Genomic DNA, 12,386 nt, shown 5'->3' on the forward strand with positions numbered 1-12,386 from the left:
ATCGAGATATTTTTGCCCAGGGAAGTGCACCTGTAGTGAGGTCGAGGAACATCTGTTGGAAGGATTTGTAGTTCCAGTTTGGAAGATTGCATAGGGAAGAGTGAGAAGTTCAGTTAAGACAACACCATGGTATTGAATTGCTTTAAGTATTTTCTACTTTCTTTCTTTGCCTTCAGTTTTGACCAAATAGTGCATGTTCATGCATGAATGAATGAAGAAATTCATTCATTCTTCATGAATGAAGAAATAATATTTTTGTAGAAAGTGGGTGGAGCTGATTTTTTAGCACCTGCATCAGGTCTGGAATGTTGCACTCTGTGCAACAAGAGTAAATAAAAGATTACCACAGCAATCTTTTGCATATTCCACTGGGTGCAGCAAAGTAAAAGTAAATACACTGTCATTTACATATGCTCAGAAAGCACAGCAGGATGGGGACTGATGAGGGATGTCAGACAGGAAATTAAGCTCTTGAACCTGTATATGCCATGATGTTCCTGCTTTCTCACAGCGTTTGACAAATCCTAAGAGCATAACCTGCTTTTTTTGAACTGCAGTGAGCTAGTGGTGAGATACATGGCTCATATACCATCTGTAGCTACATTCTTTTCTGAACCTATTTTGTGGTTAGAAGGCAAAGCCATGTGGTAAGAAAACTGGGTTGGGTGCTATTTATTAAGTCCTCATGGCCATAAAACCTTTCCTTCACCCTGTACCATTCCACAGGGAGCACACTTCCTGCATTCTGTACCTTGGAGATACCTCAATAACTCACTGAAAGGTGACATGCAAGTTGCAGCCATCTCCAGAATCCAAACTTCTCTCCATGTGCCCCTGCAGTTCCCTGCATCTGTGTCTGAATAAGGCTGTGCTGTGTCTGGATGTGCTGCACCTTGGAAGAACTGGGGAGCTTCTACCTTTGCTGCTTCCCTAACAGCTTGAACTTGCAGTATGAAAGCTGGCCTGTGTTTGACTTATACAGTCAAACTGCTGGTTTTAGAAAAATAAATAAAATCATATATGGATGATTTTTGGTTGTGGGCCTTTCTGACTAATTCAGTCACCGAAACAGGGCAACCTTGGTTAAAATAATTACTTGTTAAAGTGATATATCTTTTATCAACCATAAGGTTTCAAATAAATTGTAGATTTTCTAATGTATTTTGATGTGTTGTTCTGCATGGAATGTTTAAATTTATTTCCATTTTTAAGGACCACAGACATTAGTGATACTGCCTAAGAGCTGGCTACATACTCATAGTTAAGTTTGACAACACTCATAAAAAAGACCTGATTTGTCTGAGGTCATGCAGTTATTTCAGTATCACTGTTTCCATTCTTTTGACTTTGCAAAATAAATGTCTTTTTTAAAAAATTACCTTTTCTTTCAAGTTTTCTAAAAGTTTTCAATACTTGCAATACTGACCTGTGACTCATTTAACAGAGGAGGTTGCTCTGCTTTTACTGCTCTCTCAAGTTAAAAACTTGTCAAGATTTGTCTTCTATTTCTGCTTGTGTTTGCCTTTCCATAAAACTTACTTCCATAACCTGAAATTTTCCTGAAGTCTTCTATTGCTGCTTACTCCAGCTGTGTCCTTCATAGTGCAGAGTATAGACAGTCAATGTACTTTTCCCCTTTCTGAAGTAATTTTCTAAAGTCAGTTACCACTTTCCTTTCTTTTTTGCTGCCTTACTCCTGCTTAATTTATGCTTTCTTTGCTAGATCAGTGTGCAAGAGGCAAACACCGTTATTTTTTCCTACTCCATACAATCCATCAAGCACTATCTCCTCTGCCCAGATTCAGAGGGGTCAGCAAATGAATACTTTTTGGTGAGATTTCCATCTTCTGCTCAATGCTATTTAAAATGAGAGAGGTGATGGCCTCAGCATTAAGGTTAGGAAGAAGAATATGTGAATATACATTAAATCCAAGATCTTTTCTCTGATGAGAAAATTACCAAATACAAATGCTCATATAATAAACACGTAGATAGAGCAATGCTCTATGAATGTGTTCTTCCCTGGTTTAGTTTATGTAGCCTGAATACAGCATAGGTGGATTATAGGTAATGAAACAATGTTTCCATAAATCATTTCTAAGCAGTATTTGCTATCCTGCATGTGTGTAAGAAAAAAGACAAGATGAGCTTTCAGGCACATGACAATTCTTGGGGTGTCCTGCACAGGGCCAGGAGTTGGACTCCATGATCCTGATGGCTCCTTTCCAACTCAGAATATTCTATGATTTTGCAAGAGCAGAAACCAGACAGCATGTATGAAAATTCAGGTTTTTTTGTAGGTCCTTGAACATACCAAATGTCAAGACTATGCCAAACATTTTTCATCCCTTTGAGGGAGCTAGTTTTCTAACCTGCTTTCAATATGCTCAGTTGCTGTACAGCTGTTCATCACAGCCAGCTAAGATCAGGGTGAACATTCACTCAGCTATGCCCATTGGAAATCCTCTCTCCCCCAAATGTATGGCTACTTGCTTATGCTAGAAGGTATTGACCTGAGGAGGAATCTTGTCAGCATTTGCTGCACAACTGGATTAATCTAAACAGCTGATGAAACTGGTTTGCACTAGCAGGGCCAAGGTTGCCAGAAGCATTTTAACAAATCTACCCAAGACCCCTTCCAGGAGCAGAGCCTTCAGGACAGTGCTGGCTGTGCAAACAGCTGGGGTAGAATGGTTAAACAGGCATATGAGGTCTTGCAAAGAATGTCTGTCCTAACCTGAGACGCTGCAAAAACAAAAACTAGTCACAAGAGCAACACCAAATAAGGATAGAGGCCAAATCAAGGCTTTGTCTCTCATTTGATTAACATGGATGGAATTTTCAACTAGAATTCACTGCTGATGTCCAAATATTCTCTAACATCACAATGGAGACTTGTCCCTTATGAAAAATTCTTTAATGCTTCTAAGATTACCTAGACTACCTGAGTGTCCGGCATTGTAACCCAAGTAACCTCTTCTGCTTCATCATTTCAGAAGACAAGACAAAGTGAGAAAAAGCAAATAAAATCAATATATATTTAGTAAAAAATATTCTCTATTGAAGCTCACAAATGCAGCTGTTAGGTTTCAGGCATTATTTCAAGTAGCAATGTGTATATCTCTTACCCTTTCCTCTCAGTAGGGAAATTAAAAACTAAAACCCAACCATTCCTTTTACCTCTCTCCACCCCCATCTCCTTAGTCAAGTATGTAACTCAATTATTGCATCCATATTTTCAGAATTGTGGTATTACAGCCTTCTCTGGGCTGTTTTTTGCCTTTCCCCCCCGCCCAAATATATTACCTCCTGTATATTGTGCTGTCTTCTTCCCCACCATATTCTTGGAATGTTGTATGCCTCATGTGCTGGATGAGGATGTTATCTGATTCCATGATTATAAATAACAGATTTAGATTAATGCCAGATTTAATACAATGCTAGCTCTACAGCTGTGTTTCAAGCATGTGAACACAGAATGGCCTCATCTGGGCTAGTTTTGACTGCCATGGTGCTTTATCCTCCACAGTGTAAGGATCCTGTGGCCTGCCTGTGAAGACAGGATCAAAGAAAAAGCATCAAAGACAGGAAAATATAATCTATGAAGCAATAAAAATCAGTAAGCTTCACCGTGAATCCCTCCACCCCCTTGTTTACACACCTCCTGATAGCCAGGAACACCCTGCTAGATAAGATGTTTTTATGTTATCTCAAATTTGTATTGCATTAGACAGCAAAGTAACATGGTCTGATGTGTTTTTACATGGTCTGATGTGTTTTGCTAAGGATATATTCACTGCTTATTAACTGGATAAAACCTGATATTAGCTTGGCTTTGTTTAATTTCTAATGTTATTTACTCTGTGATAACTGACTAACCTCAGTTAACATTGTGAATTGTTTGCCCTGTAATGACCAGATATTCCATTACATTATGTAAATTATTTGCATAGTGATCAGGATTTAATGTTATTGGTAATTAGAATTATTTGCTGCTGGTAATGCTGTATAAATGATCTGTCATTAATTATAGGCACACCTTACCAAGAGCTCTAATGAGGAAAGCTGCAGTTTAATGCCACTAAACTATTGGTCTCCTCTGGGCCATTGTTTTACATCACAGGGAAGTGGGTTTCTTTTTTGTATTTATTTATCAGTTATTGACCATTACCATAAAGACCTGGGACTTTGTAAATGCCTTTATTCCTTGATGTAAGATATCACCAGACTTTGAATCACAATAATTAAAGCATGTAGCTGATAAAACTTGACAGGTTTTCACACTTGCAGTTTTAAACCACATTAGAAGTTCCTTCTCTTGAGAAGAAAGAAGTTCCATAATCCACACCTCTCCCAGTGGTACTGATAGAGCCAAGGTCCCATCTTAACCAAAGGAAAATTAAAAAGACAAAGGCTGATGAGGCAGAGCATCTTTTCAGGAAAAGACACTGCCAATGGGAAGCTCTTTCTTCATCTGCAAAAAGCCAAATGAGAAATGTTATTGCTCGCTTTTATTAGGAACCACTTTGATTTACTGTATATTCTTCTCGCAACAAACTACTAGTAAGCTAGTTAGTGCAAAGAACAATAACAGTAGACTCAACCTCCTTCCTGCCCCTATTTAGACTTTGCCATGTGTAGCAGAGAATCCCATACTCTTGGAAAGCCAAGTGTCCATTTAAAGCTGGGTGTCAGAAAGACAGAGCTCTGGGCCCTGCAGTGATGAGCCAGTGTGTAAGAGCAGTGTCCACACTGCAAGTGTGTAGTGACCATTTCTGTGTATAGGAAACAGAACAGAAACATTAATTGCCAGGATCTTCAAAGCAGGAATTAAAGCTTAGGGTTCCAAAATCAGGATTAAAGGTACATTTCTATATCCTGGAGCTCCATGCACCTCAGCAGACCACGAACAGGTATGTTGAAGTCATATGAGAAGTCTGAGGAAGACTTTTGCGTACCCACAGTAAATGTCAGGCCTGAATGTTTTGTCTTCTCAGGCTCTGAAGTAATTTAAAATCACACCTATCTGATTAACTAATGTTAGATGATAGAGGTATTCCCAAATGAGACCTTCTAAAATGAGACTCATGCCTAGGAAAGAGCCTTTCCCATAACTTAACTGCAAAGTATTTAGTGTAAATACTTTTCCTGAGTATCTGAAAGAGCTAGAACTGTATATGAAAATGCAAATATTTGTCACAACACTTCCTGTAATTTTTGTGGGATAAAGAACTATTTAGCTATATAATGATTCATTCAAATTTCAATGCCTGCTTATCATACCAAAAGATTTGAATAGTCTGAAAGAAATATTTGTACTGAAAAGCTTTGTTTAAAATCAAAAGGAAAATATCTGGAAGCTACTGAACCAGCAAATGTATGCTAAGGAAGATAATGTGAATAAGATATGTCTTTTAATATTTTACCAAGGGAAAAAACAGGATCAATTTTTTTTTTTTTTTTTAATTTTGACCCTCTGTAATGATCTTGACTTTGCCTGGTAAAGTTAAACTAAAAACACTATCAATTGTACAGGGTAGAAATGGATAATAGAGGAATATGAATAAGAAATTAATACATATAAAAGTATAATTGAGGATTGATTGATGAAAATAAATATAGAATATGAATGACTTTGATGAGCTTTTCATATGAAACCTGTGTGCTTCATAGAAGCTGAACTATTAAAGTGAGTAAAAAATTTGGAAGACAAATGTTCTTGCCTTTTTAATAAATATAGGCAAAAAAAAAAAAAAAGGGGTGAATAAATTTCAAAGTATTTGGAATAATTTGCAGCAGTCTGTACCCTTTGTAAGATACCTACTGACAGGATTAAGCAGGCAAACAGTGAGATGTGCACACAGCAATATATTGGAAACATGGTAGGTATTCAAAATACAGCAGCTGCCTTTTTTGTGAAGCCAAAAAAATTTATGTGAACAGTTTGTCCACTAACATTGTGCTTTTTTCACATAAGAACATTATGTTTCTGCAAGTTTTTTGATAGACATGGACCAATTGCCCTATAATAACAAGAAACTGAGGAAATACGTTCTATGAGTTCTGTGAGCATTTTGCTAAAGTAGCTGCAAATGACTTTTTCTATTAATGTAGGGATGGATGTGGTTTGCATTTTAGTTCATTTCATTTCACTTATTTTTCATCAACAAACAAAACCAGAGAAGAGTACATTTTTAAATTTAGACCATTTTTCCTTACAGTGATTCACACAAATGTATTTCACTTTAGGTTAGAATAGTGCCATCTGTCAGACAATGGCTTCACCTAAAAACTCTGGAATCCCACAGTCATGGGCACTAGGCAGGTGCAATGGGTAGCAACAGATCTGTTGCAGATCAGCTGTACAAGAAAACCAAAGGGACAGGTACATTTTAAAAGACTCAGATATTAGTTTTATCAGTGTCTGTGACTTTCCCCCCCGGCTTGGTCAGTCAATGAGATTGGGAAATGCCTTTGTGGAATCCTCCAAGTCTTTGCACATAAGCAGAGAAAAATAGCAGGAGGCATAAAAAGGGCATTGGAGAGGAGGAGTTCTTATAAATCTTAGTTTCTTGAGGTTTTTCAGAATGTATTTAATGTGGGAAAACAGTCCCTTCCGAGAGCTAGCCTAGTGAGAGTTTACTAGCAGGAGTTTGTATACAAAAAACATATGAGAGGAAAGAGCTTTATGGTCTAGAGGGGAGGGACGATGCAGGACAGCCGTGTGTGCTGTATCCACCACATCCCAGACCCCTCCTGATCCTCCTGGCAGGGGAGGATCAGTCTCTGTGCAAACTGGGGCACGATGATTCTTCTTTCTGAAAGCCTTCAGACACTCCTTTGCTCATTCTCCCTAAAGAATCTAGAGGATTTCTAGCCATTCCTTTCTTCTCCAGGCTGAACAGACCAGTTGATTTGTAGCTACTAGATTGATACCACATTGCAGAGACTAAGAAACTGCCTCAGCAAAGGGAATGGAATTATATATACATATCTTCTAAAATACAGCCTGTAAAGAAACTTACATAACACAAAAATAAGTGCAAGAAAATACTGACAAATTTCCTGCATAATCATTCTTGAATTTGCTAAATAAGAAAAAATTATGAAAATATTTGCAAGTACAGGCATTTGTGTATGTTATAAAGCATATAGCACTCCCCTAAAAGTTTGATCCTGAGCAATATTGATTGACCAAACTTTGCTTGGCCTTCAACAGAGATATACAAAAAAAAGGTAACATCTTGTAATACTACCTCAGTGCCTCCCTAATCCACAACAGAAGCATTAATCACCTTGTCTTTGTCATGGCAGCAGGGCAGTTTGCAGTCTTTCTGGGTACTTGATTTATGAACAGCTGATGGCCATTGAACTGCAGCAATCCACCTAACAGTACTTCCTCCTGCTTTGAGTATAAATGTTACAGAGCACCAACACTTTATTCTGTCTAATATATACAAGGTTAAATTTGTAAGCTCCTTAATTTTTGCCTCTCTTTCCTCTGGTTTTCATGTCTTGCTTTTTCCTTCTCCATCACAAAAAGCATTGTTGATATCAGACCTGCAGCTCACCACCTTGCTCCAAAGTCTGCACTTCGCTGTGCTCAAGAGCAAGATCAGCACTCCGACCTTCCACTACTGTCAAGGTGAGCTCCTGCTTCAGCTGAGGAAGAAATGGCATGGTCCTCCAGCCTATTGTCCTTCACCTCACTGTATGTTTCCACTTGTCCCATGAGTTTCATATGAAATTTGTAGTTTTGAGGTCTAGTGCAGATCCTTTTGGGCATTAGTGCCCAGTATGGCCAAACTGCATAGTTTCTTTGGAAGGAAAAATGGAGGAGCCTAGATGTGCATTTTGTTCTTTTGCAGATCCCTAAGAGCTGGGACACAGCTAGAGCTACAGTTGAATAACACCTGGGAATTCAGAGAGAGCCCCCTGCTCAGCCCCAGGAGGCAAAGCATGTGTCCTCAGTCCAAAAACATCAGGCTGCAGTCTCAGCAGTGGGTGAAGTGTCTCCTTACCTGTGCGTACCTCTGGTGGTGCAACAGCTGTGGAAACCACACACTTCATTAATGTGCTTACTCTGGGTGTCATTTCTGTTGTGGTCTGCCCTCCAGGAGACTGCCCATTTTTGATGAAATATCTGTGTTCTCCCTTTTGTGATATTGTCTCATTTGTTAGGTCTCTCTGAGCTCTGGTCTGCAATTTTTAAAAGCCAAGGGTGTGTCCAAATTTCTATTAATTACAAAGCTGACAGAACTTTGCCCATTTTTTATGAAATATCAGTGGCCTCCCTTTTGTGATATTGTCTCATTTGTTAGGCCTCCTCTGAGCTCTGATCTGCAATTTTTAAAAGCCAAGGGTGTGTCAAAATTTCTATTAATTAGAAGACTGACAGAGCAGAGGTTGCTGCATTTGGAAGTTCTTACAAGGGTATTGCTTTGTAAACTCTGCATTTCTATTCACCGTTGCCTGTAACAAAGCACTTTTTGTTGGTTAATAATGCCTATAAAATAATGGTTAAATTTAAAGCCTCTCCAGTTCTGTAGAATGCATTAACAAAAAGAAAAGAAAAAGGCAATCACTAAAAAAGCTTAGGTTTTTAATGCTTTATCTCACGTCTCTTGGTAAGAGACTGAGGGATGTATTCACAAATATTTGAAGAGTGGCTCGAAGAGATAGTGCTGCCCTACAGGAACTCCTGGCATCAAAGGGTATCTCTCAAGGCATAATGGGATGAAATTAGGCAATAAAGCTAACCAGATAAGTAGTCTTTCATCCTGGAAGTACATTCCAAATGTTACATAAATGAAATAGCAATTGCAAACATTTTTGGGGGAGGATTCCTTCCAGCGGAGATCTGCCAGGTGTGGGCAGGGGCAGAAGAAGGCAGGGGAGGCTGAGCAGCGCCTTGTCCTGGCCAGCACAGCGTGGGCTCCCACCGTGCCCTCTGCCCCCCGGAGCAGGTGGAGCTGTGCTCCATGGGCTTCAGTCCCGAGGAGCCCTTCTGGAGCCCCTGTAAAGCTGAGCTGAACCAAAGCGCCATTACAGGGCTAACGCTGGCGGAAAAACCCCTCGGGTAGGACCAGAAACAGGGCTTGGCCCAGGGACCTCCATGAAGCCCTTGGCCTGGAGCCCGTGTGCCTCCATGGAAGCCCATCCCTGCCTCCGCGGGCATCCTGCCAGCGGCGGGGAGAGCCGGGGAGGGGGCACGGTCCCCGTGCTCTGCCCTGGCAGGCACCGTGGGGACACGGCGTGTGACACGGTGTGTGACAGCGTGCATTCATTTGGGCTGGAACCACAAGTGATGGGAATCAATTACTCGCCCATTTCTAACAAGTGAGTTTGGGAGGAAAGGTGGGATGCAGCAAAGGCATGTCAGGTCGTGAGGCTGCAAGAGGGGGAGTTGTACTAGTTTGCTTTACCTTCTTTGATTTCCTGTTATTTTTAAATAGAGCTTGTATTATCATAATGATTAATTTAAAATGCCTGAAAATGTAAAGAATAAAAGATTTGCGGTAACCAGGAAAGCACTGCACCTCCCCCTTCCCCACAAGATGGAGCTCGCAGCTCAGGAGCGGGGATGATGTTCTTTGTGTCACCGAAAAATTAAACGGCTTTACTCTCACCCTTTTCTAATTTTTATCTTTAGCTAATATAATGCAGATTGGTTTTATACATTATTTATGGAGCCCAGAACTAGTATTGGGAATGCTGTCACTCATCTTAATGATTTAGATATGTTTTTTATTATTATTATACTGTATAGGCTTTGGAAAACCTTCATTTGGATCCCATTTAGAACACAGGAAGTTGCCCAAAGCTTGGATGTGAACCTTAATTTACTGAAATCCTTGTAAGGCTGAGAATATTTACTGCTGGCATTTATTGCTCCTGTGAGAGTTAGAGCGAGAGAGAGTTCAGGGAAGAGAAAGAAGAAAGGAAAGACAACAGTAACTTCAGCCAAAAAAGCAAAGAACATATGTTGGAGTTGTGCTCAGCTATGCGCATACAGAGCAGGGTTATCTGCCTCTGAGCTGCTCTGCTGGGACAGGAGGTGCCTTACTGCTTCACAGATTCAGGAGAACCCCACCAGGGCTTGTCCTTTGAGGAGATGAATCTGCTTTTTCTAAAGCTTTTCTTTATGAAGTCAGGTTCACAAGCAATTTGGACACTCAGTTTGACGTACCCCATAAAGGACGGGGTCCTTTTTCTGCTGCTGAAGTCCCTTTGGACTTCCCACTGTGCTCTGCAGATAAAAACCATAGGAATTTAGCTGTGCAGAGTTGCAGAGGTTCCAGGGGTGCCCAAGGCACCCAAGGCATGACCCCAAGCCATCCTTGTCTGGAGACGAGGGAGAGTTGCAAAGCCACCACTGTCTTGCAGGGGGTGGATGGAGAATGTGACCCAGCAATCAGCAGTAATAGAGGCAGGAAAAGATCTCTTCATTTTCTTCCTCTTTCCATTTACTTTGTGCCTGCACAATAATTAATAAGCCTATTCAAGCTTGGTTGTTACAACTTACAGAGAAAAAATATTCCTAGGATGGGTCAGTCTTTGTTCAGGTTATGAGTGCAGGTGATCTCAGCAGTCTCCAGCTTTTCATAAAATCAGAGTTCTGCACTTCAGGAGAAAGAACAGGTGCCTCAGTAAATCCCACAGCATTTTTTACTTTAAAGAAAAGCAGAACAAAATATTTAATTCTTTTTAAAGGTATTTGCTTTATGCTCCCCTGTTCCTCCAGCCCTCTTTCATTCAGCTGCTTAACCTGCCTTTCAACTGGTTTCTCTGGTGGCTTGTTTGTCCTGCACCACGACAGCTAAAACAGCTAATAAAGTAGCTGGCAGGAGGGTGAATGAAGGGACTTTGCCAGTTACTGCCCCTATTGTGGAAAAAAAAAACCTCAGCAGTAAAAATTTTATATGTCTACCTTGAAATTTCCTCAAAAACCTGTATGTTATGGAGAGTTCTTAAATGAAAACATTGTTTTGTGAATCTCTAAAGAAATGTAATTTATTTTCTGAAGAGCAGCTTAATTTAAAAGATTGCCCGTTCAAATGAAATGCCCACAACTGTTTGTTACTATTATTACTGAAACAACTTTTGATGATATACTGTCATTATTTTGAATTCAGTTATGCTTTGTTAGCATTTATTACTGGCAGTGTGAAAGGATCAAGGTGCTGCTCAACAAGGCATACCAGTGTGTGATGAGGAGACAGCTTTTCTCCAGGAGCTCACAGCCAGAGTTTAGTCCTGCAAGGAGGCAGGATGGGGTGAGCAGCTGGGAGATGGTGAAGGCAGACAAAGTCAGTCTATGGAAAGCTGACCCCCTCTTGAAGACTCTATACTGCCTACAACAGCTGAGTGGGGCCCAGAGACACAAGATTATTGCCAAATAGTCAAATAATAGTTCAGCTAGAGAGTATGATTCAAAGAGCAAGTACATAAAATTGGAAGATGTGTTCATATCTAGATGCTTACTGTATAATTTAATCTTAGCACCAGATTGCTCCTGCATAAACATCTAACATCTCCTCAGTAAAGGCCTCCTGAAGAACCTTGAGAGACATGCAGGTAGTTCAGATATGCAATGTCTGCTCACAGAATTAGGAAAAGGGAAATGAAGGGAAGGAATTTGCAATTGCTCACAGAGCTGGAAGGTTAGGGATCATTCTTTATCTCTTGTGTGAGTGAGAGAGCACCCATTATGAACAAACTGCTAGGCACAGTTGTTCATTTTTACATTAAGATGTAATTTCACATTAATTTAAAGGACTCCAGTGCAATATGTGGTGGCATGGTTTAATTTTTCATAATCTCATAAGAATTGCAATTTTGAGAAGATATTTAAGTGTTGGAATAGATAAGGAAATTGTTAAAATTAAATCATTAGAACTGTTTAGAACAAGTTGGACAAATATCTGCCAGGAATGACATAGGTATGGTTGATTCTTCCTTGAGGCAGAGAAATAGACAGGATGACCTATTTACTCTGTTTTCAAGGACTTGTGTGCAACTAGCTGCAGGTGCTTAAGAGCAGAAAATATTCTGTGTCAAGGAAAAAGACCAATTGCATTGAAATAAAGTTAAATTTAAGCTCAAATTAAACAAGAAGTTTGTAGAAATCATTCAATTATGCAAAATCCAACATACATAGTATCTAAAATTTCAAAGGATATTGACCTTTTAGGGAAGTATATAGAACACAGCATGAGGAATGCTCAGAAACAGCATCCAAGAAAGCTCTGCTGTCTAACATTATCAAATAAAATAAATCATTCCAGCAAGGGGCATTTTGTATTTTTAGTTCCAGATTCAAATGTTTGCCTAAAAATAGAAATTATCTTTTTTTTTTCTTTTTTCTCCTCTTTGTGTCATCATAG

At 39.7% G+C, this 12,386-nt stretch overlaps 1 long non-coding RNA gene across 2 annotated transcripts in view; it reads left to right on the top strand.

Annotated features, from left to right (window-relative positions):
• The first annotated feature begins 212 nt into the window (after positions 1-212).
• The window catches only part of LOC146767545 (uncharacterized), an 82,786-nt gene continuing 70,612 nt past the window's right edge, over positions 213-12,386 (top strand). The window contains exon 1 of one of the 2 annotated variants that reach the window (XR_014955072.1): positions 213-8,023. This is a non-coding gene — a long non-coding RNA (uncharacterized LOC146767545). The remainder of the gene's footprint in view (positions 8,024-12,386) is intronic. The other variant, XR_014955073.1, reaches the window with a different exon arrangement.

The sequence above is a fragment of the Lonchura striata genome, chromosome 4, assembly GCF_050655825.1.
Source record: "Lonchura striata isolate lonStrDom1 chromosome 4, ASM5065582v1, whole genome shotgun sequence".
NCBI classification, from domain to species: domain Eukaryota; kingdom Metazoa; phylum Chordata; class Aves; order Passeriformes; family Estrildidae; genus Lonchura; species Lonchura striata.